Source organism: Puntigrus tetrazona, chromosome 15 (assembly GCF_018831695.1).
Source record: "Puntigrus tetrazona isolate hp1 chromosome 15, ASM1883169v1, whole genome shotgun sequence".
Taxonomy (NCBI): Eukaryota; Metazoa; Chordata; class Actinopteri; order Cypriniformes; family Cyprinidae; genus Puntigrus; species Puntigrus tetrazona.
Window position 1 is genome coordinate 16,677,552 of NC_056713.1, and position 27,604 is coordinate 16,705,155.

The following is a 27,604-nucleotide window of genomic DNA, read 5'->3' on the forward strand; positions in this document are numbered from 1 at the left end:
CGAAATCCTCAGAGGTCTCACATCAATCTGTGAATCTGTCAAACCAGTGGTCATATCATCCAAAGATGACAGCCTTTCCCTGAGGTAAGGAAAACGATACAGGGCTACATCTGAAGCGAAAAATAAAAATAAGGCAAAAAAAAAAAAAAAAAAAAAAAGTCAAGTTCTCCATTTTTTGCTAGAGTGCTCCTTCAACACAACCTGAGGCACCGGAGCGCCACGCTGGCTGCAGAGTCGCTACAGGCATCTGGGCTTTGAGTCGTGCTTGCCAGCTTTCAAACACTGCCAGACTCAAATCGAAAATGTCAGGCGCGGAGACTTCACGTAATTTGCAGCCATCTCACTGGCCTATTTATCCTTGTATTACCAAATTGAATCAAATATGAGCTGTGATGAATAACGGCTGGGAAGCCATTGAGGAACGGGGTATGAAAGAAAAGAAAAGCGGGATGAGGGGGAGACAGAGGAAGTCAGAACACTGTGGCTTTTTATTACAGAAGACGAGGCTGATTCGCTCACACTCTTCCCGGCTGCCATTTTGCGCGAGTACATTAGTCCATTCCTCAAAAGCGACCGAGCCGCTCGCCGAGGAGCAGCTGCAGTGATTCCGCCCCGCGTCTCCTGGGGAGGGTTCTTATTCTCAATTAAGCCCTTTGCTGATACAGAAGAGGCCCAGATATTCTCCTCTCCATCTATCACGGTTCCACTGAGAAGCATGAGTGGCTGCCAGCTTTGGCTTCAGGTCCCCAGTGTGTGTACAGCTGGATAAACCGCAGATCCACTCCAGCCAAATCTCACATCACAGATATCAGGCATCAGTTTCTGTATAATAGCATGTTTTTTTGTTCTGGAGGCGAGTTAATGATACATATCACAGAACGGATAGTTCCTGTCATGCATGCTGATTGGTCAATAAGAAAACCTTAAAAAAAAAACTATTACCCAGGCTTAAACCACAGTTACACGGCGCTTCTGAAGGCCTTACTGCTTTAATATTCTGTCCTTTTGCTGATATGGTGAGGGAGAAGTTTAATGCTTCCTTTGAGAAGAAAGTTTGAGTAATGGATGAAGAGGTTCGACGAGCTCTCAGCTGCCGTTTTTGACTTTTTTTTTTTTTAAAGTGTCATGGCTTGCGGTGCACTAGTTAAAGATTCTAAATGATTCGTAGAAGACTTAAAACATAAAAATCATTCTGCCGCTGTAATAGTTCCTTAAAACTCAAACGGGGCTCGTTAGAAGTGGTGGAATCCTACCAAGACAGAGATTTTATAATGAGGTCATTTAGACTAGCGCACAGCGACATCTCTAATATGCAGAAAGAAAGAAAAAAATATATATATCATTCAAAAAGAATTCTGGAGGCTTGTTTGACTTGGATCAAAGGCAATAACTTATCTAATTCCTGATGTAAATACTCCAAATCATAACATAAACGTTACAATTTCCTATAACTTTTTACATTAGAGGATAAATAATGATAATATTTAATTTTTCCCGTGAAGCATTAGCTTGGCCTGTGTCTCACTCGTTTTTATATGTGCAATGCATTAGGGATTTTTTTTATTTCTCATCTCATTTGCTTTCAGTTCACATACTGAGCTCTGTATTTCTGAGGAAGCGACAGAGCTCTAACTCAGAATTCATCCCCACCTCCTGAGTCAGGAATGTGGGCATCCTAACAGTTCACATAGCCTCTCCAGAATGTGTTAATGAAGGAATAAGGGAGCTAACAGTGAATACTCCTGTGGACTCTGGGCCACACATTTTAGTTATCAAGTTCTATGACACAATTCAGCTTTTCAAAGGTACTTGTATAGGAGATGTTCGTGTCAGAATCATCTTCCACTACTGTGATAGAACAAATAAATAATTGTCAAGAATAGTGCAATATTTAACCATTTTGTTTTACAATTTTATCAACATATTGAGTTCTTAATAGTGCTTAAAGCATATATTCTGATATTCTACATTCTTACCCAATACCTAAAGTTTAAATTACAATTAATATCCATTAATAAGCAGCAAATTAGAAGTTTATTGAGGTGAAAGTCGTAGTTAATGGTTTGTTAATGACAAGAATTGGTACTTAAAATAAAGCTTGACTGCGCTTTTTACAACCTCAGTTGTTAATCTTGTTTAATGTTAATGTCTACATATAGTGTTGCTATTTGTTCTAATAAAGCAGTAGTATGTAATTTAAAATAAAGCAATCGCTAATGAAAGCATACTTTTTTTTTTACGTCTGGAAATGATCTTGTCGAAAAGTGCTCAAGTAACCTACTGTTGCTATGGTTACCTCATCATGAAAACAGAATTTCTGTTTGTGAGCATCTTTAGTAACTTTTACGGGTACTGAAATTGTAACGAAAAATTACTAAATTTAAAAAAAAATTGAAATCCAACCTTTTGACTTACTACATTTATAAGTTATTTTCTTTTCATTTGAAGTTTGTACATCCCTAAACGGGTAACGTTTTCATAAAATCTCAGGTAACGTATTCACAATGAACATGAATGAACGCCATCTTGTTAAAACAGGAAACAGCTGATTACATTCACTTAATGTGAGACTGAACCCAAAAGACACACATGCACATTAATATCTAAAATGTTCCCGGGACTGGACTCGCCTCCCTCCAAAGCACTCTAAATAACACAAGCCATTCTGATCTGGAGTTTGGGTGTGAAAATCTCAAATAGCAGCTTGTCCTAAAAATAAGATGGCAATACTTTACAAAATGTGACACCAAAAATCCTGTGATTTATACTTTTCGTCCATTATGAGAAGTGCAGCATTTGATATCCTCCATTTCACGTGGGAAGACTCAGTCGTTTAGAGTAAATACTTCAAAAGCAGTGGCAGCTGTGCCAATGCTCTCGCACTCAGGCCAATTACCGCCTGTCACTATGGTTACCCCCTCTAGCACCACAGCTCGTGACAGTTCCGGAAGAGGGCTTAGGCACAGATGAAAGGGCCCGAGAGCTCCGCAGTTGCCGTGGCCAACCAGGCCGAGCGAGCCCAGTGCGCTACGCTGTTGCAAATCAGAGACAATGGAGCCAAACACTTTGGAGATCAAAGCCACAATCCACCTCTGGATTAAGTTTAATTCGCCCATAATGGGAGGAGCACTCTGTTCCCGGGTGTCTGTGCTGGGGAGTTGTGGATCTGTGCTGATTTACAGCATTAATGGTTTTAAGTCAGGTCTCTGTATCAAATGTTCTATTCTTATTGGAAGGCATTACGGTAACAGAACCCTCTTAGTAGCCTTTTTTTATTATAACACACAAAGGTACAGCAATTAAATTTCTAAAACAGTGTCTTCAGACGTGGCTTTACACCATTTTGTAAAAAAAAATAAAAATATTTTTTCAATTGTAGTCAATATAAATGTATTAAATAAAGAAAATAAATAATGTGTGTATGGATAATTTAAAAACAATTTATATTTAACATTTTTTATACTTAATTACAATAATTAACCAGAGATATGTTTATATTTTATTAATAAATTGTTGTGTTAATTGTATTGATTAATTGATTTAAAAGTATCAAATATTTCTGGCTAGTTCTGGCAACATATTGGCTAGTGTGCCTTTGTGTATTAAGCATTAAAACATTCTCATTGGCTCTGATTGCGTCACATTGTGCAGCGTCTGTTTAGGACAGAGTGCAAAGAGAATTATTTAAACCTGACGTGGTATTATTATTTTTTTGCTCTATAACGGCTATGACACTGACTAACCTGTCCTTTCCCTTTAAAAGAGAGACATAAAAAGATCTTCCTCTCTTTCCATAAACCTATTTTGCCTGTCTTTTCAAGCCAGCTGCATTTGAAATATAATTGAAACCTAATCTCCACAGAGCTGAAGTCTAAACTTACTTTGAGGGGGCAGAGAAAGCAGGAAGTGGACTAATCCCCTTCCTCTCCAGCGAAAGGTCAAGCAGCTCTCTAATATGCAGGACGCTGTCCTGTCCCTCAGAGCATCTCTACTGGAGGCTGAAAGCACTCGATTTATTCCCTCATACTCTGTTGCCGTAGCTTACCGAGACCACACAGGTCTCTGCTGCCATGCCCGATTTAGCCCCCCTGCTAAATAAGTACCTGTGCCCCACAGCTATCATTAGAAGTAGACGTATTTCCCCAACAAACCGCTGTTGACGTGGGAGGTGGAGGGTGCGGACAGCTTTGAGCAAGCGTGATTTAGCTTGTACGCTGGCGGGTATAAACCTTGCCCCTAAGAGCGAGTGAGTGAGCGAGAAAGGAGAAAGACGACTGCTAGCTGAATGGACTTGACAGAAGCGCTTTATAAAAAAAACATGTCTGCCAAATCAAACATATTGACTTTGCTCAAGGGTCCAATAAATTTAAACCCGCAGTTTGATTTTTCTCTCACCTGCTCCTATAGCGACAGACACGGACGATAGAAACGCTCTCCCAGGATGTTTTCTGCAGGTTCTTACAGTGGAATATTCTGCAGGCGAATGTACAACAAAACACATCCTCTGAACCTATAACATGATTACCTTTCTCTCCATTGTGCACCTGATGGGGTGAGTTTGAGCGACGTCGACATAAAGGCACTGAACAATGGAGTAATTTGTGGAGATTAACTGGGCATTCATGGCTTCCCCAGAACATAAGTAACAGGGACGAGGTGGACAGCAATTAGCAGTGAGCAAGCTAAAGCTGGAGGGAGTGCTAATCCTTAGTCTTGCGCTATGTTAATGAATGTATTGTGGATTCATATACACCATAATATTAGTTTATGTAATAATAGTATGTTGTGCTACTACTGTTAAGAAAAAATACAAAGGTAAAAGAAAACATTTCTATCAATTCTATTGAAAAAGTGTATATATATATATATATATATATATATATATATATATATATATATATATATATATATATATATATATATATATATATAAAAAAAGAAGCATAGATGGCTTTAAAATCATTCATTCCTCTACTCTATTCACTTGCAGCTACACACATTTGCTAGCTCAGATAAATGAGCTTTTTTCTGGATTGTTAATTAATAGGTGACCTTTGCCGAGCGAAACTAATGTAAACAGAAGCGTTTAAGGGTTTGTTGAGATTTACGCAATAACACGACCCTTGGAGGCAGCATCCAAACAGGACCCATGCAGTCTTCCTGCACTCCCATGAGCCCTGATCTTCTTTTCTGCCTGGCGGGTCTAGCCCAGATGGCCCTGACTGGGGGGCCCCTTGAGTCACTGAGCTCTGCCCTCTGGCTGTTTATTTGACCCCCCAGATGCAGAGCTCCTCTGCTGGCCCGGCAAAGAAATGGATAGAAATTTTCAGGATGCACAGAGCGAAGCAGAGTGATATCAGCGTGGCACTAGTGTAACCTTCTCCTCAACAGATGGTGTCATGATTAGAACAGGGTCCTCTCACCTCAGGGACCCTCTGCTGAGCATTGTGCCTGTGGGCAATGCCGGGGTCTGGCAGACCCCCTGCGCACCACCATTGATGCTGCCGTCCAGCCAGTCAGAAAGAGGCACCATGCTGGCGCTGACGGGTGCCCACCCAGGACGGCGTAAAGAGCACGGGCAGCGCTTGTAAACAACACAAACGAGGGAATTTGTGAAAAAGTCAGCTACTGAAAATGTGAGGGGGCAACAGCCAGAGGGGTTGGAGAACTGTGGGTGCGTGTATCTATAACAGTTGTGTGCCATTCAGAATTTAACAGAGAATACATTTTAATTTCCCTAAATTATGTTCAATTTGAATCGATGAAATGTACAAGATGCACAATGTACAGACACATAGATGGAACGATTGACAGACAGACAGATGGATGGAACATTTGATAGACCGACAGAACATTTGACAGTCAGACAGAAACAGATGGAACGTTTGAGAGACAGACAGACAAACAAACGGAAGTAACGTTTGACAGACAAACGGAAATAATGTTTGACAGACAAACGGTAGGAACGTTTGACAGATAAACATAGAAACAGACAGAATGTTTGGCAGACAGACAGACAGATAGATAGATAGATAGATAGATAGATAGATAGATATTTCTGGGCATCGGACTCGGGGTGAAGGAAGGGCAGGGTCTAAGAATGAATCGTAGTCGAGACATGTGACATGACTGCAGCATGGGCCTTGTTAGGAACATAGGGCAACATCTCGCACTCTCCATCCAAGCTCGGAGGATTTAATAGACTAGAAGCCTGGCTGAGTTTTAATTAGCCTTGTGAACAATGTGAGATTATGCACCCGGTTGTCCAGGGATTTCTGATAATAAAACAGAGATGATTGAAAAATAAATAAAGGCCCTAAAACTTTGAAACAGTTTGTACCGGCAGTCTGCCAAACCACACAAGCCTGCACTCGCTCTCTCTCTCTCTCTCTCTCTCTCTCTCTCTCTCTCTCGCGCTCTCCGGCTCCCACTCCTTGTTCCCCCCTGTTTCTTTCTCTCCCCAACCATCCCACAGTAAAATCCAATTACTCAACGCTAACTCTTATGAATGCTCCACAACTTTCTGATGAATAAATTATAAGAAGGGAGGCAGAGAAGAGCACCTGAAAGATAAATATAACAGAGTTTAATGATTCATTCAAACTTTAAGGTGCATTGAAGGACTTTTTTCCCAATAGTCGTTCGATCGCTTTGCGTGTACATGTACAGTAGCTACTTGTTTTATCAGAGATACTAAAACCATATCAATGTGCTTCATGTAAATGCCCCAAAATGGAGGATAGTGTCAAGATGCAAGGCTATGACATCTCAGGAAAAAAAATAAATAAATAAAAACTGTTCATTCATAAGAAGGTTGAAAAAAGCAGGTACCCTCAGGATGGATGTTTCTACAAGTCCATCAGTGGATGTGACAGTCCCAGGCAGTCCTTTTTCCTTTTCCCTCCTTCTCTAAATAACTAACTCAAAGCAGGTTCAAGAGAGGAGAGTCGTCTTTGATGGCAGGCAGTTTAAACGGGGACAGAAGAGCACACAGCGTGCTCTCCGACTGACATTTAACCCAAGGCTCAAGCTGCTGTTTCGGAGATGTGTCGCACCAAGCCAAAATCTCCATGTATTCACACAGCTTAAAAACTTGAGCATCGTCCTTCAGGGAAATGAAAAGGAAAGCAAATGCAGCTGCATCTTCAAAAGGTCCTGCTTGTCCCCTGACTCATATTTTCTCGTCACGCTGTGAAAGGAAGTACGGTCCCTCTCTGACAATCTGTCTGGACCTGCCCCATGAAAAAACAGCTAGCTGCCTGGTAGCCGAACATGTGGACTAGACTAACAAAAGAACGAGAAATATTAAGAAGTCAACTCAAAACAGATTTTATCAACTCAAAGCAACAGAAGGAGCACGGTTTATCTCGGCTGTATCGAAAGTACGATATAACAGAGAAAAATGTGTGTGATTGATGTACACAGCTTATGATGTGAATATTTTTAATGTAATACAAATCATCCATATCGGTGGTGAATTTTAAAAGACACAGATCAGATGGTCAGCCGCTTCTTGTAAAATATCGCAGATGCTGCTGACAACAAACTATGATCAAAGGTATCTGAAAGACATATCTGACAAATACATGCATCAACACTTAAAGAGAACATCAAATTTGTATTTTGCAATGTCACAGCAGAATGAAATCAAGAAGATATACGTTTTATCATTAGTGGAAGTTCATGTGGTATTTTCCTATAAAAGGACAAAAAAAAATTATAAAAAGCTTATAAAAAGTAACTCTAGCTTCCTCAGGAAGAGCCAAGAAAATGAAATAAAATAATATGTCTTGGCAACTACCTGACATAAAACAACTTAAATCTAAAACAAATTATAAATAAATTAAAATGACAAAAGCAAATGAAATTACTAAAATTAAAAAAATGAAAACAAAACAGAAGACAATTCCAAATATTATTACTACATTAGTGAAAACTGCTCAGCACACACCCAGAAAACCTTACAAAACGCCATAGCAACCCATCAGATCTCCCTAGCCACCATCCATGAACCACCCAGAACAACCTAGAAATGGCCTAGCAGCACTAGAAGCAGGTTTACATGCTAGTTTTGCAAAAAGCAAATAGGACCGAACATGTAACCATGATGCACTCCAAAACTGCTGACGGAGCTGAAGTGAATGTCAGCCCTGTTGTGATATGGAGGACACTCTCATATTTGATGCAGTCCGTGGCGCTAAATAAAAATCTGCAGACACATAGCTGCCTCAGATCTGCTTGTGTATGCGTCGATATCACAGCGAGCGACACCACCACACCACCCCATTCATTTTCTCTAACATACTTTTCATGTACTAACACCCTCGAGCAGACGCACTACACAAGTTTCTCCTAAATCACCCTCCGCTTCGCCGGAGGTGATTTATACCCCTGCAGACTATGATTTAAAACACATGGGACTGAACGCGTGTGACTCAGTCAGCATATAGTTGGCGAGAGTACATACTGCTAACGTCGTCGCTACATGTGTGGGTGAAACTCATTAACGGCTAGCGTTGACCCATATATGCAACAGTGGTGTGGTTTGCTAGCGCTTCCGGTGTTGCGTGTGCTGTGTAGTGACTGCTTCATCTCTCTAAGTGTCAGTGGCAAGGCCGAGCTTCACATGACTCACAGACAGGGACAGCTAATTGCATTAAGACCCTGTGCAGCTGCATCACAGGCCCAGGTGCTCCCGCGTCCACAGGGAAAAGGGAGAGCCGCATCCGCCCGTGCAGCCAGGAAGAGGCAGACGAGCACAGCAGTTTCTTATAACAGCACTGCTCAGGGAGAATTTTGCTGCTACTTACACAAATTGAAAACAGATGCTCATTTCAGGGGCGGAAATCCAGCAGATATGTGAACTTTTGTAATTACACCGATCAAGTTAGTAGATCGATATGGTTCACTTCATTTATAATACTATTGCTAGTAACATGTTAAAGATGAATTCATTTGTTGATTCGTTAAAGCAAAATTTATTCATTCTTCTTCTTATGATTAATATTACATAATATAAACAATCGTTAATTCATACTTTTTTTTGGACTTTGGTGTGAAAAGTGATCCGAACATGACATTTAACCAAATAACATACTTCTGCATACGCAAGCACACACATTCGCTCGATGTCTCCATCACAAGCCTTTTAAACAAACCTGTTTATCCTCTATTTCCCAGTGCTCTGTAAATGCACAGTAGATGATTCAATACATTTCTATTAGCATTTTTAAAGTGAATTAGCACTCAGTAAATTGCTGTGACCCTCAATAGAAATTAAATTGCTTCAGTCTATCAGACCATCAGTGTGATTACATTTGGTGGCTGTGGAATCTTTTCAGCTTTAAACACAATTAAGGTATTGTTTGTTGGCTTAATGTCTGTGAAATGGCCAAAATGCAGATTGTCGCGTATGGCGTCTTAAAGGTCAAAGAAAGCTTGGCGAGACAGGAATAAATAAGGACTACAGTTGAAATACAGAGCTTAGTGTATTTTAAATAAGTTAACTCATTTTATGACCACAAGTCTTAATGTGATCAGTAAATCAAATGGTGCTAATGGTGGGTATATTAAAGTACTTACTTTCTTATTGACTCTAACGGCAATGCATTAACACAAATGCGGGGTGTTCGGAATCGTTAAACGACACTTAACACTTTAATCAAGACATTTGTCCAAACCCATATTCCCCGCTTAAGCTTTAAATCCCAGTAGGACCATAAGACCTCTCAGCAACATGAAGAGAACTCTGCTGGTTCGAGAGCGACGTTCAGTGCCCACCCAGTGTTTTTGGCCTTACCCTTTACGATCTTTGCATTTGAGAGGCCAATCGACTCTTTCTCACCCTATACAATCTGTCCATTCTCCCTGTCGTTCATCAACCTTTTCTTTGCTCTTTAGTCTGTTCCAGTAATGGCTTTGAACAAGGCTACTTGAAACTGTGCCAGATTTGAAAAGTGAGAGAGACAAAGAGGGAGGAGGGTGCAGAGAGAGAGAGAGAGAGAGAGAGAGAGAGAGAGAGAGAGAGAGAGAGAGAGAGAGAGAGAGAGAGCGAAAGAGCGAAAGAGCGCGCAAGAGAGAGGGGGAGAGAGAGAGAGAGAGAGAGAGAGCGAGAGAGAGAGAGAGATGACTTTTTGATTATTTTTCTAAATGACACTTCAGCCCTCCACCCCGGCTGTGTAATTGTGATTACTGTGCCTCTATTTTTGGGTGGCAGTGCTGCGAGCCAGCGACAGTAAATAGCTGATGCTCTCCTCTGGCTTTAAGAGGACACGGGTGTAGGGGGCTGAGCAAGGTGAAACGCCAACCGTCCCCCTCGCTCCGGCTCCAGCCTCGCTAATGCGCCATCCCTTAACCGAAGAGATGCCAAATTTGCTGATTTAAGGTCAGATAGAAGAACCAATTCAAGCTCTAGATAACCATGCTGCTAAACTGTTCTCGTAAACCGATGGCTGCCGTATGTGTGTGTGTGTGTGTTCCTTCGTAATTTCCAATGTAAACAGGCAGAAGTAACTGCAACAATCCGATCTTTCATATTGCAGTTAATCTAGTTTGCTCTGGAGTTAGCTAAGCGCCGAGGAATGACTGATCAAATTAAGAAAACGAGAGGCAAAAGATAGTCCCTCGCTCCATCCTTCCTGGAGGGTGTAATGGGCTCTTGGCAGACATTTAAATGTTCTCTTACACTCGCCACTGTTGTTTAGCGCATGAAGGTCAGCCTCGCTGCCGAAGGCTGAGGTTACTATGGCGATGAAGTTAAGGGGACAGGTCTGTTGAAGGAGGGTGCTAACACAGCCAGACGTGTGACCCCCCAGCATTCAAGGTCATTCCTGGAAAAAAAGAAAACACTCCCCTCTGAATACAAAGTCATGCATTCAAATGAGACTGTTTTGTAATGTCTTTTCTGTTTTTCCCCCAGAGAGCAGAGGTGGATGCGGAGTGTGCTAGCCACGGGGCGTCTTCAGATTGAGCCAGTGGCCACATGCCGACCATTCACCTTTAAGACTTTACGCCCACTTAAGTTACCACAGCAACGTTTCCACCAACCACTTAATTACACGTTGTATATTTTGGCCAATGCTATAAGTATTGCACTCCTGCCTGCGACACTAACGCTGCAATAAAGTGTTCCTTTTGTTGCTTTGAAGTACTCAGAAAAAATACAGCCAGAAACTTTAACCAGCAAGCTGAAACAAAAGGTCAAAGGTCACATCAAATGACAGAGAACCCATTCAGACACATTCTTTCCTTAATTTAGACTTAATGGCATGGTTTGATATGTAGTAGAATGGATTTTGGTAGATGTCATATTCAACTTGAGCAACTGAGGCACAGGTATGTAAAAAATAAATAAATAAAAAATAAAAAACAGCACTACTTTTCAATTTATGGTTTTATGGCAGTTAAAAAAATTTAATTAAAATATTAAATGTTAAGATTTTTTTATTACTTTTTAAAGAAATTAATATTCAGTGAGGATGCAATCAAACAAAAGTGACAGTAAAGATTTCACATTGTTTCTGTCGGTTTCAAATAAATGCAGTTTCTTTAAATGTCTATTCATCAAATAATTAAAATCTGTTTCAAATATATCACGGTTGCAACAAAATTCCTGTTTTCAATACTAATAATAGCAAAAAATATATATTGAGCATCAAATCAGCACATTAGAATGATTTCTGAATGATCACGTGACACTAAAGTAATCACCTCAGACAGAAATGATCTTCTTTGCAGTCACAGGGATACCTTTTTACTATATGTTAAAATTTCTTCAGAAACGATCCAAATCTCACAACTCCAAACTTTTGAACGGTAGTGTCATTATAAAAAAAATTGAAGAATTATTTCAAGGTCAAGTCTATTTTACCTACCCAATATTTAATAGGCTGATTAAAATGTATGTAAAGATGCAGCTTTGCATAAAATATGGTTTCTACCCGAGTAAGGTCACATAAAGGCCTTTTTCAGCTATATCAGGGACATTAGATGCCCAGCCTTCAGAAACACAGGGCAAAGAAGAGGAGTGAGGATAACAGAAGTAGTAAAGGAAACCATGATTCTTTTACTGTTGAGATCACTGTACGTATCATCACCCACCGCTGTTGTAAGTGTCACTCTGGATAGGGTGCACTGGAGTGGATTAATGGTCTTATCACCCATTTGACAAAATAACACTTCACCTGACGTTCAACCCTCCAGCGGAGTGGAATTTTTATTTATTTATTTATTTTGTTGATTTGCCTTAAATCATAGTCTGTACCTGTGACGTGATTAGTTCTCACATCCTGAGTGTGATGAGGTGTGAAAGAGTGGCGGAGCTCTGATTCCACAGTTCACGCCCCAGTCACGATCACTCCTGTATCATGGCAGTTCTACACCGTTACAGTCACAGGAAGACGCTCGGTTTCCTGCTGTGCTTTGAGGTGGTGACCTTGTATGAATTGACGGGTTTGTCTGTTCCTAAAAGTACCAACACTTTTGAAGGGTTGTCTGTTCTACATAATACAAAAATAAACAAAAAGAAAAATATTCGGCTACTCTAAGAGCTGTATTAATCAGTAAAAAAAAATACAAATAAGGCCCTTAATGCGAATAACAGTAAATTAATATTTTAAAGTTGCCATAAAAACTGTGTTTTGATCCCATTTTACTTTATCTATTGGGACCCAATTAAACAATAAAAATAAAGCTAATAAAAAGCTCCTAATCTGACCTGCAATATGTTCCAAGTACATTACCATTTTATGCTCACCAAGGCTGCATTTATTTGATCAAACATACAATAAATACTGTAATACTGAAAATAGTATTACAAATAACTGCTTTCTTTTTCATTTTAAAATGCTTTTTTTTTTTTTAATTGTAATTCTGACTTTTTTTTTTTAAATGCAGGCATTACTCCACTCTTTAGTGTCCCACAAACCTTTGTCACATTAATATGCTGATGGTCTTTACTTTGACATTTTTGATCAATTAAAGTGTAGTAGTGTATCAGGTTGATTTGATGTTAATTTCACATTAACATCATAGACACGCACTGAGTTAAATATAGAAAGATAGGCCTACATTTAGGCAGAATCTGCAACCCTGGAAGGACACATTTGGGTATATGATGCGTAAAATGCCAATGACGTTTTTGTAAATGACATAAAATAAAGTCTGCTGCCTGCATGCCAGCTGGCAGAACCTTGGACAGCGTGTAAGGAATAGGGAGGAGACAAAAGAGAGAGCGAGAGAATGAAGGAGAAATATTGTAAAGCTGCAACTGTGTGTAGGTCAAGTCATTCTTGCTGACTCAGAAAGCTTAGAAGAGGTCAGGGCATCTTCAGATGACTGATACTCGCTGTTCTCTCCTCTCTCTTACAATACTGCTGCTAATTATATCAACTACTTCAGTCATCAGCTCCAGAGATACGCTTACCTCAGAGACCTTCAGGACCATGAAAACATTTCAAAGGATACAGATGAATGAATAACAGAGCGTAATCAAGCGTGACTCACGGAACTGGTAATAAAAAATAGGTTTTATAAATGTTCTAAAGGCGCATATGCAAGATAACATTTGCACAGTGTTATATATTTTATGCAGTTTTGTACTTGCGTTATCTCAAATGATTTCTAGGTTTTTTTTAAATTCAAAGAAATTCCAGATTTAAATAATGACCCGTCCCTGATCACTGTTGCCCATCAATGATGCAAATATCCACGCTATTCTCGGGATGCGGAAGTGGTAGTTATTTATTGCACAAGTGCATTTCAGTAATTGTGGATCACAATTACACTTTCCAAATGACAGAAAATACCCAATACTCCAAACAAAGAAACAAAAGTAGAATAAATATTGGCGTGGCATTTCTGAAATTGAGAAAGCTTTGTGAAAACCTCAGACTAAAAGTTTCATTAGACAGGTGAGCATATAGATATTATTTATTGTGCAAGTAATAGTCATGTACAGGTGATTAGGTGATTAAATGGGTATTAATGAGCTTTTGCTTCCATGAGCATGATTTGTGAAAACGACGTCTACCAAGGCTCCATTCAATAGATTATAATTCAGACTGTAAGGCCACAGTGTGCCTTTTCCACATTATGAGAGCAGAATAAACTGAAAATGCAAACGAAAATAAAGCAATAAAATACTGACAGATACAAATCTGTCAAAAAAGCAGTATCACAGAAATTTAAAACCTGGTTTATCAGCTCTCTTCTTAATACTGTCCCCTGCTATGTTAGACAGGCCTACTTATTTAAAAATGTATGAAGTCTAGTCACCTAGAAAAGCAATAGCATCTCTTCAAAGCAAACTGCATGATCTCAAATGGTGAAGTTTACCACCAGCAATAGCAATTTGTTCAAATCCATAACACTATGTATGAGCAATAGCAATAGTGCTGCTTGTGTTAGCAATCACCACTAAAAATCTGTGTTCATAGGTTACATAAAACGGCTTCAGAGCTGAAGTCATTTAGTGAAGTCAATGCTCGGTTACGTGTGTGATGTTTTTAAAGGCGGCCCTAACTCATGTTATCATCACAGTGTGAGATGAGGATTAGTGTGGACCACTTCTCCTCTAACAGGTTTTCTCGGTATAAAGCATTCAGATGGAAACAGACTGCAAGGGAAGGGGGTGATCTGTGTATGTGTGTCTGTGTGAGGGAGAGAGATGTTTGACAGAATCTAATAAAGCCAGCCAGCAGAACTGTTCAACTCTACAGCTGCAGCTACAGTAATTACAAAACACTGCACCTGACAATCAGACTCTCTCTCTCTCACTGTTTCCTTGCCTCTCTCTCTCTCTCCCTCTCTCTCTCTCTTCAGTCTCTTTTTGCAGAGCTGCCGTAAAATCCAGAGTGAAGAGAAAATGCCACTGAGGTCAAGGTGTGTAATGAAGCATTCTGATAGTGTGAATGGTTATTAAGTGCTGGGAGAACGCACTCAGTTTCCCCAGTTTGGCCTCTACGGGGGGAAAAAAGCCCTCTATGGCAGAAGCAGGAAAGTGTGCAAACTGAAGGTCATTCGGTGGCTCAGGAACAAGCCTCTGGAAATTGAGATTGATGTAGTTGTTAACTGACTGTTGGTAGAGGCTGGAGAAGTTGTTGATAGTCTAAGCAGCTTTTGTTAATTTATTGTTTTTGCAAAACAAAGCTAAACAGGTTTGTTAAATGACTGGTTACAGAGGTTAATAAAATTGTTGATAGACTGAGGAATAGTTTGTCATTTATACAAAAGAAGTTTAAGATTGTTCGTATATATACACGTGTGTGTGTGTGTGTGTGTGTATTAGAGCTGTCAAACAATTGCATGATTTGCATGAATTGCAAAATAATAATATAGGTTTACATAATATATGGAGTGTGCATAGTGTATTTTTATTATGCATAAATACAAACACATTAACGTATATATAAAATAAAAATATGATAAAATAAATGTATATAGAGTACATGTAACTATTTTATGTATGTATACTAAATGTGTCTGTAACAATAAAAAAAAACAGTACGCACACATATATTATGTAAACTAAAACTTATTTTGCATGTGATTAATTTGACAGCACTAGTATATACATACACATACACATATATACACACACACACACACACACATATACATGTATATACACATTATACAAACACACACACACACACACACACACACACACACACACAAAAATAAATAAAATCTTCTTTTTTTTATATATATATAACTCCAACATTTTGGATACAATCGGTATCACGTTTGTTGAATCTAAAATTCCCAGCCAAGTATGGATGCGTTATAGAATGCGCACACAAAATGCAAATGTTTGTTTACTTTTTAACTTGGATGTTTATGATGCTTCAATTAGCGAGCTATGGCCTGCCTCATCGAAGGCAACCTTGCCAAGCAGATGTGTATCCGCTCAAACACGCACGGATAACGCAAGCGCACGAGCGAGCAAGTCCGATCCGATCGCTGCACTTCACAGCAATTTGTCACAGGCTCGAAGAGCTCTTTCCAAGTTGCGCTCCTGAATTAAAAGACTCCTGAGTGAATGTCACATGTGTAAAAGGGGGGAGCAGATGCGACAGATGGGCTCCAAGAGTCTCTCTCTCCCTCCGCCTGCTCTCAAAAGCCACAGTAAAATATTGAGCCATTAGGGCCTTTTGTCAGAGTGAATCAGGTGTGATGGGGTGGGGGTGGGGGGTTTAGAAAGCGGAGGATTTGAAGCTCGACTCCTGAACTCAGAGGCACAAAGGCACAACTGCCAAAAATCCTGCTCGTGCACACACAAACACACAGACGGCAGCTGTAGGGAAAACTCAGATACAAGTCACTCACTCCCACCCTCCCTGACTTATTCTCACTCTCTCTCTCTCTCTCTCTCTCTCTCTCTCTCTCTCTCTCAAATCCTTCACTCCAAACAAGCTATGCTTTTACACGGTGCATTGTGTTTAATGTTCCAAACGCCAAATCTGAGAGGCTTGAACGCCGTCTCTGAAATCTCTCCCATGGCATGCATAAATTCCCACTAAATTAGAATATAAAAGACGTGCAGAATGAAATCTATTTGCCACAGCGCATGTATATGTATTTTGTGCTTCTGAAAGGTCACATTCAGGCTTGGTGCATTCCAGCAACATGCAATTATTCACTCCCTAACAGGATAGAAGCCACAGTTTTATTGTTTAGTCGCCCAATATTTTGGTTTACATTTTTCTAAGCCTGTGTCTAGTTTTATTTTCTGCAGTATTTAACATTGTTATTTTAAGACAAAAGTTCAGGGTATAAATACGGCCAAACGACTGCCTTCAAATGTATCATGCAAATGCAGCGAATAATAATGCAGCGAATTGCAAAAATAAATGTCAAATATGAGTTTAGAGGTTTTAAAATAAAAAAAAAACAGACAAGAAAACAGAAAATGACTGAAATAATGCATGCGTGTATTGTTACTCTCACAGTAGCACCATTCTATTATCAATATGTCATGAGCTATCAAGGTGACTAAGACAAAGATTTCAAACTAAACTGTTTCCATAGCACCGCAGAATGCTATAAAACATCCAAACGATTTTAAAGAGCCAACAATCAAAGTAAATTGCAGCATGCAGGCTTTCAAAAGAAAAAGTCACATTGTTCTCTTCTTTCTAAACAAAGTTTAGGAGCATGAAACTGAAAAGAGATGGCTGGAGCATGTGGGTGAGAAAGAGGGATGGAGGAAGATATGAAATGAAAGGTCATGGGGAACCAGGATAGCGGCAGAGAGCAAGCTTGTTATCTGTTTCAGGGGTAGAGAGGGCTCGGCTGAGCAAAGCTCAAGGGAGCAAGGTCAGTCCTCCAGTAAAAGGGAGAAAATGAAAGTCAGAAAGTTCTGCAGTAGCTGTAAAAAGTATATTATTTGATGTGTGTCAAATTTAAACCAGGTCAGAAATACCTTTATAATCTCCGCCCTATGCAAATATTCGCTGATCATGTCTCAGAGACCGATGGTATTATTACTAATAATAAATATAATCGTTAAAAAAAAAATCTGACCTATTAAACACAAACTTTAACATTAGACATCACTAATGTTAACACAGTGCAAATATAGTACTGCACAATATAAAAATTATATTTTACAACAGATTTTAAAATTAATGTTTAAATCATTTTACCATTTATGTTAAATAAATGTAAAAAAAAAAAAAAAAAAAAAGTAAACTAAGGTAAAATCAGCTAATTATAAGCATCACAACATTGTAATATATGGTATGCAAAATGGAACTGTCATTTTCAGATTGGCTAAACACTACAAGTGCATTTTGTTAAATGATTAGTATTTCTAAGATTAACCTTTAGTATTTTAAGGTAATATAAATTTACATGAAGGAAATATACACAATTAAATATCCAATAATAACAGATATGGATAAATATCTAATATAGGCCAATAACTAATATGGTATTGATGTATTGTGCATCTCTGGATTTATAACCATATTTAGTGGCAGCTGTCTTTCTAAAATCATCTTTGAATAAATGAAATATCACAATATACCATCCCAATCTGTAAAGTTGCTTTGAAACTGTGTATTGTGACAGGAGCTATACAAAAGTAAACAAATACATTTCAAAGAAGGCAACTTGTATGACACCAGAAAGTCTCACACAGTTTAATCAAACCCAAACTGATAGCAACAGCTATGATGGCATGACAGCAAATAGATCTAAAACACTTAGATGGCACACAGCTCAGGTCTTTTCTGTGAGTTCTAGAAATGCAACAAAGTCAGTTTGGTTACACAACATGATTGTCACTCTCATTTATAACAGAACTGTGACAAAGTAACAGTATTTACCACTATAAAACAGTACTGAAAACTAAATTTTGTGTGAATGCAGCCATCAACGGGAAAGAAACAAGGAACGTTGATGACAAAGAAACAAGAGAAAACATCACCAATGTGTTTGGAGTATTGTAATTTGCTCTTGTTGTGTAGAAAGGGGGGCTCTGGTCCACAAAGCCAGTAAAATCCCCTTCATTCACACTCATTCTGTGGTGATTGCCATCCGCCTGCTTCTTCATAAACAAAGGGATTGGCAACCATGGCCAACCTGGCACCGTGAGGGGAAAGCGCCCAGGACTGGGACAGAAAGCAGTTCCATCACATCAATGTCTAAAATCCTACTCACTCCTAATACAAAATAATTAGCAGAGATGGCACCTCCGCTCCGAGCGCAAGACTCCGAGCCACCAGGGTGCAAGAGATTGCGAAAGACTTAAAAGAGCTCCCTTTGACACCCAGGGTGGTGCGGTCAGCCTGTTTGGACCACTGCGACAGATCAAACAGAGAAGAAGGTGGGGTGAAAGTCACTTTTTCACCCGCTTTCTTCTTGCAGTTGCGCTTTCTATTTATCGTAGCGGAACACGGCATGCATCTCTGCTTGATTCTCTGCAGCATGTGATAATTTTAATTAAGTCTGGACCCCTAAACTGAAGTCAGTTGGCCTTTCTTCTCCTGACGCGTCACGCTGTGAGTGATTTAGTCTTCGTTTGGGTGCCCTTAACGTTGGCACTTCAAACAGACACGCAACACGCGGTTTGCCATTTTTATTTGTTGTGTTTATAGCTTTACAATTCATTTTATTTTTGGCCATCTTACACTTTCTCCGACAGAAAGAAACCAAGAAAATAGCAGCTGAAATGAGATGGATCGAAAAAAAATTCAGAATCAAACTTAACCGTTACACCATATCTTCAACATCAATTTAGTAATTCACCCCCGCCAGACACCCTGAAAAGCATGTTTTGATGCTATTTGCAATATGTGGCCATTCAGAGGAAATGTTGGAAGGCCAGACATACACGACAATTTGGAAACGCTCTGGGGTCCCTGAGCGGTCTCGACAGCAATTCGTCAGAAACGCAGATTGAACATCTGCGCGTGTGGCTGCTGTTTGGACGCTGGGGAAGCAGTGTGTTGTCATTAAGGCGGGTGACGAGGGCACCGGGCCCAGACCCTTCCTCGCCACCCCCCTCGGCCCACCCTCCCACCAGCTGTTTGGAAGGATGGATGTCAACCACCTGCTGTGGAGAGAAATTAGAGAGCTTGTACCAGTCTTCTTTTTAATCATCCGAATCATTCACTCCCTCATTGTGAAGTTCGGCTCCCGAGGCAACGGCACCAGCAGGCCGGTCGACTTCTCATCGGCGTCGAGATGAAACTGACAAGCTGTCTTTTCAAAAGAATCCCTGCGACATTTCGAATTGCCGCTTCCCCCCACAGCGCTGATAAAGACTGTCGAGAGGGCCTGAAATACACAGCAAAACTTATTCGCAGACAGTGAAAACAATTACAATATCTCTCCTTTAATCCATTTCAAGGTGACATTTAATGCCAAGTTATTCTTGTTGGAAACCTTCAGGGGATGATAAATCAGTCAGCAAAATATAATTCATTTTAATGGATTGCGAGTGTTTTTATTTTCATAAGTCAAATCTAAAAAGGATCACTGCCTGGGAAGGAAGCCAGCTTGTAGGGGAGGAGGGCAGCGGGTGCTCGGGCTCCGCGCTGGAGTGACTTGCCTAAGGAAGTATCATTTCCTGAAGTCTGGTATATATCTGTCATTGCAAATGTGTTTGTCATTAGAGTATGAAGGGATATGCCCAAACTCGCTCTAGCGCATGTGGTATGTCTATCCAATTATAATCTGACAAAAAGCTTTATTTATGATTCGGAGGAGTAAAGATTTACTACAAATCACTGCAGAAGGTAAATGTGCTTGTTTAACTAAATACAGAAAACATATGAACTACTTGGATGCACAAAAGCTCTTGATTTCTCCATTCTTATTCTCCATGCCGTCTCAGTTGCATCTTCATATAATTCGTCAGGGACTACTTAACCTTGGCCTCTCGCTACACCACTCCACAGGATCCATCTCCAGTGACAATAAACCCACAACCCCCACGGTGCATATTCAACCCTACTGTGCTCTTCAGTGACGCATTATTGTGCCCAACCCGGGCTCGTGGAGTGGGACGGTGTGAGAGTTCATCAAAAAACAAAAACAAAGAAAGCAGGCAGGTAATGCATTGGCATTTGAGTTAATTAGCGTTTCAGCCCGGAGAGTCCTTCTCCGCTTCTTTGCATGCTCACCTCAAACTGCGCAAACAGTTATGAAGAGCTCGCTAAAACGCACACACATACACATGCGATGCGTGCCAGCATGCGGCGAATATATTTATCAATCCAATCTGCTTCATCCATTTATCCTTCTCGCCTCCCCCACCTCTAGCTCTGCATCTACAGAAGCAACACAGCAGAACCCCACAGTTGTTGACACTCATCTGAGAGGACATGCCCTTTAAGAGAGGCTGAGTCTCTGAGCAAATTCTGTCTAATTATGTGTGGATGAGGCCGTTTCTTCCGTCTTATGTGTCTCTTTTTCTAGCTCTCCCTCACACCACGTTGGCACCAGTCCACTGGAGCCCCTACGCAGCGCTAGCGTACGTTATACAGCCATTCTTCGCTGTGTAAGCCCGGTAATTGTATATGATGTCCAATACCTTTGAGGCTTCATTAAAGCTTTGCATCAAGCTGCGGGAAGAAAAAAAACAAGCCGTACCTTCTAGTGAGCATAAGGTGGAAGGAGAGTGGGGGACAGAAACAAGGCCATTTAAAGCTTTCAAAGCATTTTGAGTGGGAGAGGTAGTTATCCCAATGGGACATTGTTTTATGTGTTTTTTCCCTACGTTACTCGGGTACGACGTGTAACAGCGTGTTAGCGTTCAGGCGGCCCTGCGCCAAATAAGCACCCATGCTGTCAGCCCAATCAGATTTTGGAGGGACGCTGAGGAGAGACAACTCTAGTTATAATTTCTCTCTCATCGCCGCGTCTTTCTCTCGAGCTCACACTGACTGTTTTCACGCTGTGCATTTAAATGTTCTCGTTTCTTCGCATCCGCCTCTTTGAGCTGATGAGAGACGCACGAGCATATCAATCTTCTCCGCCGAAGGAGAAATTAAAAAAATAATCACTAAAAAGCGCCTCTCAAAGTTCACAACGGACCACGGTCTGAATTACGCTGGGATAATCCTGTTTTCCAACCGTCACGTTTCAGAGTGAAAGGAAGCTGTCACTCATAACCTGCTTTTGCTTCCGTACTCCTGGACAGCTTTGTGGAATATCAGCCCGGTGCAGACTTCCTGTGAGCTCACGGCACAACGGGACACAGCGGTGCCTCTCTCTCTAAGAGCAGGCCTGGCAGGTGGAGGCTTATTTGAGGCCACATCTTGGAAGCTTGAAGATCACAGAAGCCCCCCTGAGTCAAAAGTTATTACCACTCCAAGGCTATCTCCACAGGTGAACGGGTGGTGCCAGTAGGGGGATTGGAAATGTCATGGTCTCTATAGAAATGGGTCCCTTTTTTTCCCGGTTAAATCCTAATAGAGCACCGAGCTGATTTAATTGGTGCACTCTATGCCTAGGGAGTGGTGGAAAAGATCGCAATCGGTCGGCATGGCTTCAGGCACAGTGGGACCGGCCAAAGCTGATCTGATAGTGCCACTCAATGCTGAAGGTTGAGCTGAAGCCAAAGCAGATCTTTTGGCCAAAAAAAAAAAACCCTTCAAAATGTGGGCAATCCAAGAGAAGCGTTTCACCTGAAACGTTTCTTCCATCTTCCCCTTCAACCTAAAATAGTCTGTGGTTGGAGGCTTGCTATCTCTCTGAGATTTGCTCATGTTAGAGGGGTCCAAAAATCCTTCTCAATCTCCTTAAAAATGGCTGGTCCTTTAAAAAGATGTGACCGTGCCCAGAGGCGTATCTAGCCACACATGACCCAGTGACTCCAGCTCAATCCATTCTTTTAAAAAGACCCTGTTGGGAGATATATCTGGTTTATATGCATAAACATAAAATGACAGGACACCAATACTAAAACAATCTTCTTATAGCCTATTGAATATAAAGAATTAAAGGACAATACGTTAACGGTGTAATGCTATTTGCAAACCTTAAGCTTAAGCACATCTTAATCAAAACCCAAACACTAATTAAATATAGCTTAAACATGTTATCCCCAACGTAAAGCGTCACCACAGCTCAAACATGTACTTAAAAGGTAGCAAGCAATCTGCTACAAATAATCTAAATCCATAAAAACACAGTTTTCTTCTAAGGGTCACAGATAAAGTCAGTCCGCATGACGCAACATGGCGTCGCCACAGCTCTGACGACATCTACAAGACCTTGATTCCAGCTTTCATGCCCTCTAAATCATCTTAGAGCACAGGGACTTTGACGAGGAAAAAGCAATTAACAGAGAGTGATTAGAGTGATTAAGTTAGCCAAATGTGGTCAAGCTCTTTCCATTGGATGATGTGATTTCAAGAAGGCCAGGTAAATAATGCCATCAAAGACAAAAACTAGTGTTCTGATGGGTATAAGGTAAAAGCACAGGGGCCTTCTGGTGCATACAAGGCAGCTAAACTAAAGCCAATCCATCACTGCAAGGTTATAAATGATGTACTCTGGGGAGGTCCTGAACAACAAGATGTACTGCCGAACTACAGACTTAAGGAGACGAAAAGGAAAGAGCGGAATCAAAATGGAAATCATTGCCAAGAAGCAGTTTAACTTCCAATTCTCCTGTGGGCGTTTTAAAATCATCCCCCCTTGACTCCTGGAAACACAGCCAATACTTAGAGCAAACAAAGGTCAGGGAGAGTGTTAAATCATTTGTCTCATTTTTCTTTCAAACAGTCCTGCTAAGCTAGATCTTGGTGCCTGTGCTTTAGAGCCTGTAACCGTGAGCAAGTCGCTGGGTTGAAAGCTTCTGAGCCACCCCGACAACTGAGGGGAAATCTTCTGGGTACCCTGCGTTTATTTTTCCTTCAGCAAAATGTTTTAAAGATCATTTACACACCAACTGTTAGAAGACAGGTCCCCAGTGCATTCTGCCACGAAAGAAGATATTTTAAGCTCTTTTTTTACGTACAAAAGCGTACCACAGTATTCATGCACAATTATAATACCTTAAACGTCAACGAAGTTGAGAATGAGGATGAGGAGACTAGAGGGTCAAATTTTGGCTGGTTAGCAAGAGGCTGTTCGCCCCTACTGGCAGATGCTGTAATTACCTTATTCTGATGGGAGAAAAATGGTAATGTGAAGGACAAGGAGTACCACTTAACATTAAAATGAAAAACCATTAAATAATTAATTCATGAAAGTTAATCTATAACACGCTATTCTAAACAACAAACAGATAATGTTTTCAAATGGTTTAGTAGTGGATAAAAATGTTATTGTTCACTGTTACGTAGCTTTATACACAAACACTATACTATTTTGATAAAAAAAAATAATAATTTAATTCTGATTAAATAAAACTAGAACACAGACTTCCTTGGAGAGGAGTTTTGAAATGTTAGGTGACATTTTGAGAAAAAAAAAAAACATTTCGGATGTGTGTCCATCCAAAGAAAAACAACGGAGAAAAAAAAAAACGGAAAGAAAAAAGGATAGAGATCAATCTCAAAGCATGTGAGAGCATACAGAGGCTGAAAGAGAGCGAGGTCTGGGCCGGCGACCTCAGCCCTGCCCAAAATCAATTGTGTTTTCAATCTTCACAAGAAGATTTGGTTTCACTGGTTAACACAAGTGCTGTGAAAGCCATTTTGAGACCTTGTTAAAGACTCAGTGGCGAAACAAATACAGGTGTGGGCTCGGATCGCCATGGATGAGAGATGGGAGAGAGAAGGGAGGATGGTAACAGAGGGAGGGAGGAGTCTGGAGAGAGCGCATCATCTTAAAACTAATCCCAGCCAGTTCAAAAGCTGCTTCTTTTCCTCACCTTCCCTTTTCATCCCTCACTACCTCCTCATTTGTTTTCTCCCTTCACTCCAGAGGGCACTGGAGAGCGGGGAGCCTGTGATTGAGTATTTCAGCCGCCCTTAAGAATTTCTACCTTTTGTTAGTGACTTCCCACTTGTGCGAGGCCACTGATGTGTGGAGAACATTTAAGGGCTACAGGCTCCATAGAAGTCCGCAGGGATTTACTGCTAACCCTCACAGTGAATAGAGGACACTTCCCTGGCCAGTCTTATGGAGGAAAGCAGTCCAAAGGGCCTTTTGATAAGAAATAACACATCTCAGCCCAGACAATGAAGTTCCTGCTAAGACATTAAAAGAAAATAAACCATGAAATGCTCACAAAGCTGAAGCGGCACACTCTGAAAGTACTCCACACTAAATCAAGCAAGCAGAAATTCACAGAACAAAACCATTACATACAGCATAAGAAACGGTGTGGTGTAAAATCTTTGCCCTGTTTTCATACAGTCCAGAGGGGCTTTTGCTAATCTTTATTATTTGCTTATGCACAGTCACTTTAACCTTTCGATCCAATTTAATTCATTTCTACAGTGCTTTTAACAATGGAGATTGTCTCAAAGAAGCTTTACACAGCGTCAAGTATAAACCCTGAGATGATGACGCTAAAGGCCAACAGCGAGGAAAAACACCCTGAATGTACAGGAACTAACCCCGAGAGGAAGAGATCTTTAAGACAACTTTGGATAGCCGCCATTACTCTCACTCCTGAACCGCTGTCATGTTTCCACAGTCTCACCGTGTACATGAGGAAAATGCGTCTGAAATAAACTCTTCACACCGAATCCACAAACACCTCTCGTTAAACAAGCTTATCAAATCAGACTTTAAGGGCTCAGTGATGCAGCGAGGCTTGCAAATAGCGCAGTGCACTGTTTTTATTACCCGAGCCTGAGGTAAATCGAATGCCGTTATTAAATGTTAGCGGTTCACCAGGTATGCTAAATTAACTAACAGTGAGTGCTCGGGATGCAGTCATTACAGGCAGCCCACTGTCCTCACTGAATACTGAAGCTGAGAGAAAGAGAAAACTGTGACATTTCATTACAGAAACATGACAATACATAGTCTGTCACCAAACTGGTGATTATGGTTTAGTTCGTCCAGCGTTCAATGTGGGCTGGTCAGTGAGTCATGAGTCAAAACTAGCACAGAGAAAATGAAAACCATGTCAAAAATAGAGAGCAAGATGCTCTGTGAAGAATGAACATTGATTTCCAAAAATCAACCAGATGATTTTCTGTTGGATACCTTACTTACTTATGTCTTAGTGTACTAAGGCTACCTACTTTAAATCAAAACCTGATCATTTTCTCTGCTTCTAAAACAAAATATCTTTCTTGCCATGTGGGCTTAGAAAACTAGTATTAAATCAATATTATCATTTACATTCAATTACACATGCTGGACAAACTGTCTATCTGGGCTGCAGGAGGTTAAAGCTTTGCCCCTGAAATGGTAGAAGCTGGCTCTCACCCAGGCCGATATGGGAACCAGGACAGAGGAGGCATAAAGGCCTGATTGTGGCAGAGCACTGGCTTGGAAACAACTCTCAGGCCTAATGAAACTAAAGCCTGGCCACAGCAGCACAGCGAACACTAAAGTGAGAGAGGTAGAGAGAGGGAGCGAGTGGGGAGGGTGGTAATGAAGTAAACAGGAGTTGGTTCAACTTAGCAGAATAAGTGTACTTTGTTTGGAGATCTACTCCAAGCCGATTACAATAAACCTATGACTAAGCATAAGCCACCCTATGTAATTAGGGCACATGAAGGTTTATGCAGGGAGCAAGGCAGCCTTTAATGTTCTCATCATGTCGAATGTACAAAATATCTTGCCGAGATTCATACTCAAACCATGCGAAGTCTGTTGTCTATACACATATAAATTGTTTCGAAGGAAACAAGTGAAATTATTTAGGCATGCCTTCTTCTAAAAGTAAAAAGGCAACATGCCGCATTAGCATGAAATGACTGTATGCTAATGAAAAGTGGATCTAACTCAAAGAGCCTTTGTGGAAAAGCTTTTAAAATCTTAATTCTGCAGTGTTGTGCAATAAATGCCCCTTAGTGCTTCTTTAGTGTGTGTGTGAGTGTGTAAGCTGTCATAGCACAGAAAAAGCGCTCAGGAAGAACACAGCTTCTAAGGAGACAGATCCTGTGACCCTGCTGCCCCATGCCACCTGCTCTCCTCCCAGGATCCTCGTTCTCTCACTATCCACCGCTCGCCAGGAGACACTGTTAATTGGCCTACACACACGCCCCCATGCGCACACACACACACACACACAAACCTCCGGTATCAGCTCTACTGACACCACAGTGTGGCAAAACCTCCAGGTGGGCGGACTTGCAGAGTCATCAAGAGTTTGCAGCAAATGAGCATCCAACCTTCTAACAACTCACTTTGAAGGCTCGTTTAGCCTTTACTCACAAGTATGCATCTAACGGACGGTCAATTTGTAATTTTCTTGTCTTAAGAGACAGACATTTCATTAGACTACGTGTTTGCTTCGCAACTTATAAACAACGAGACACTGAGCGCTGAGGTCTTTAGCATTATTGGATCACGCTGCCCATTCAAAATAACGATCTACAGCTTTACGTAAAAACGCCAGACAAGTACGCCTCAATAAACCGGGCTGTGGTAAGACTAATATAGTCTTGTGACCTAAGAAGCTACAAATCCTCCGCCGTTGCTTTAATCACAATGATTTAGCGGTTGTCTACTGCCAGAGCTGGCGCTGGTAAAAACACCCCCAGGGCAAGACATACAGCACAGGGCAAGTAAAACATCTGCATAATTGAGCCCTTCAATCAAGTCAAGTGTGTGTTAGGTCCACTCAGACACAGCTGATTACAAACAAATGGAGCTAGGTATTTATACAGAGCCTGAAATAGAGGGAGACAGCAAACTTACTCAAAGTCATATCACACAGCAAACAGAAAAGTTCACCTGGGCCATATATAAATATAAGGGTTGACTATCAATCTTCTGCATGTGCATAGGAGATATCAGGCTTACAAAAATGTCAGGTAAAAATATAGATTTTTATATTTTTTAGATTTAACAGATTCATAAAAGCCTGTCTTTTACTCTATGCCTGTACTCATTTTCTACACGATAACAAATTACTCTTATGATTCAGTTATTTTTAGTGACTCAAAAGCATACAACATGAACAAAGTAGCTTGATTCCCGAAACAAATGACTCTAATGAATAAGTTTTCATTTAAAA

At 40.6% G+C, this 27,604-nt stretch overlaps 1 protein-coding gene across 13 annotated transcripts in view; it reads right to left on the minus strand.

The window, feature by feature from the left end:
• Positions 1–27,604, minus strand: part of msi2b (musashi RNA-binding protein 2b) — a 210,783-nt gene that overhangs the window by 126,270 nt on the left and 56,909 nt on the right. The window lies entirely within an intron of this gene.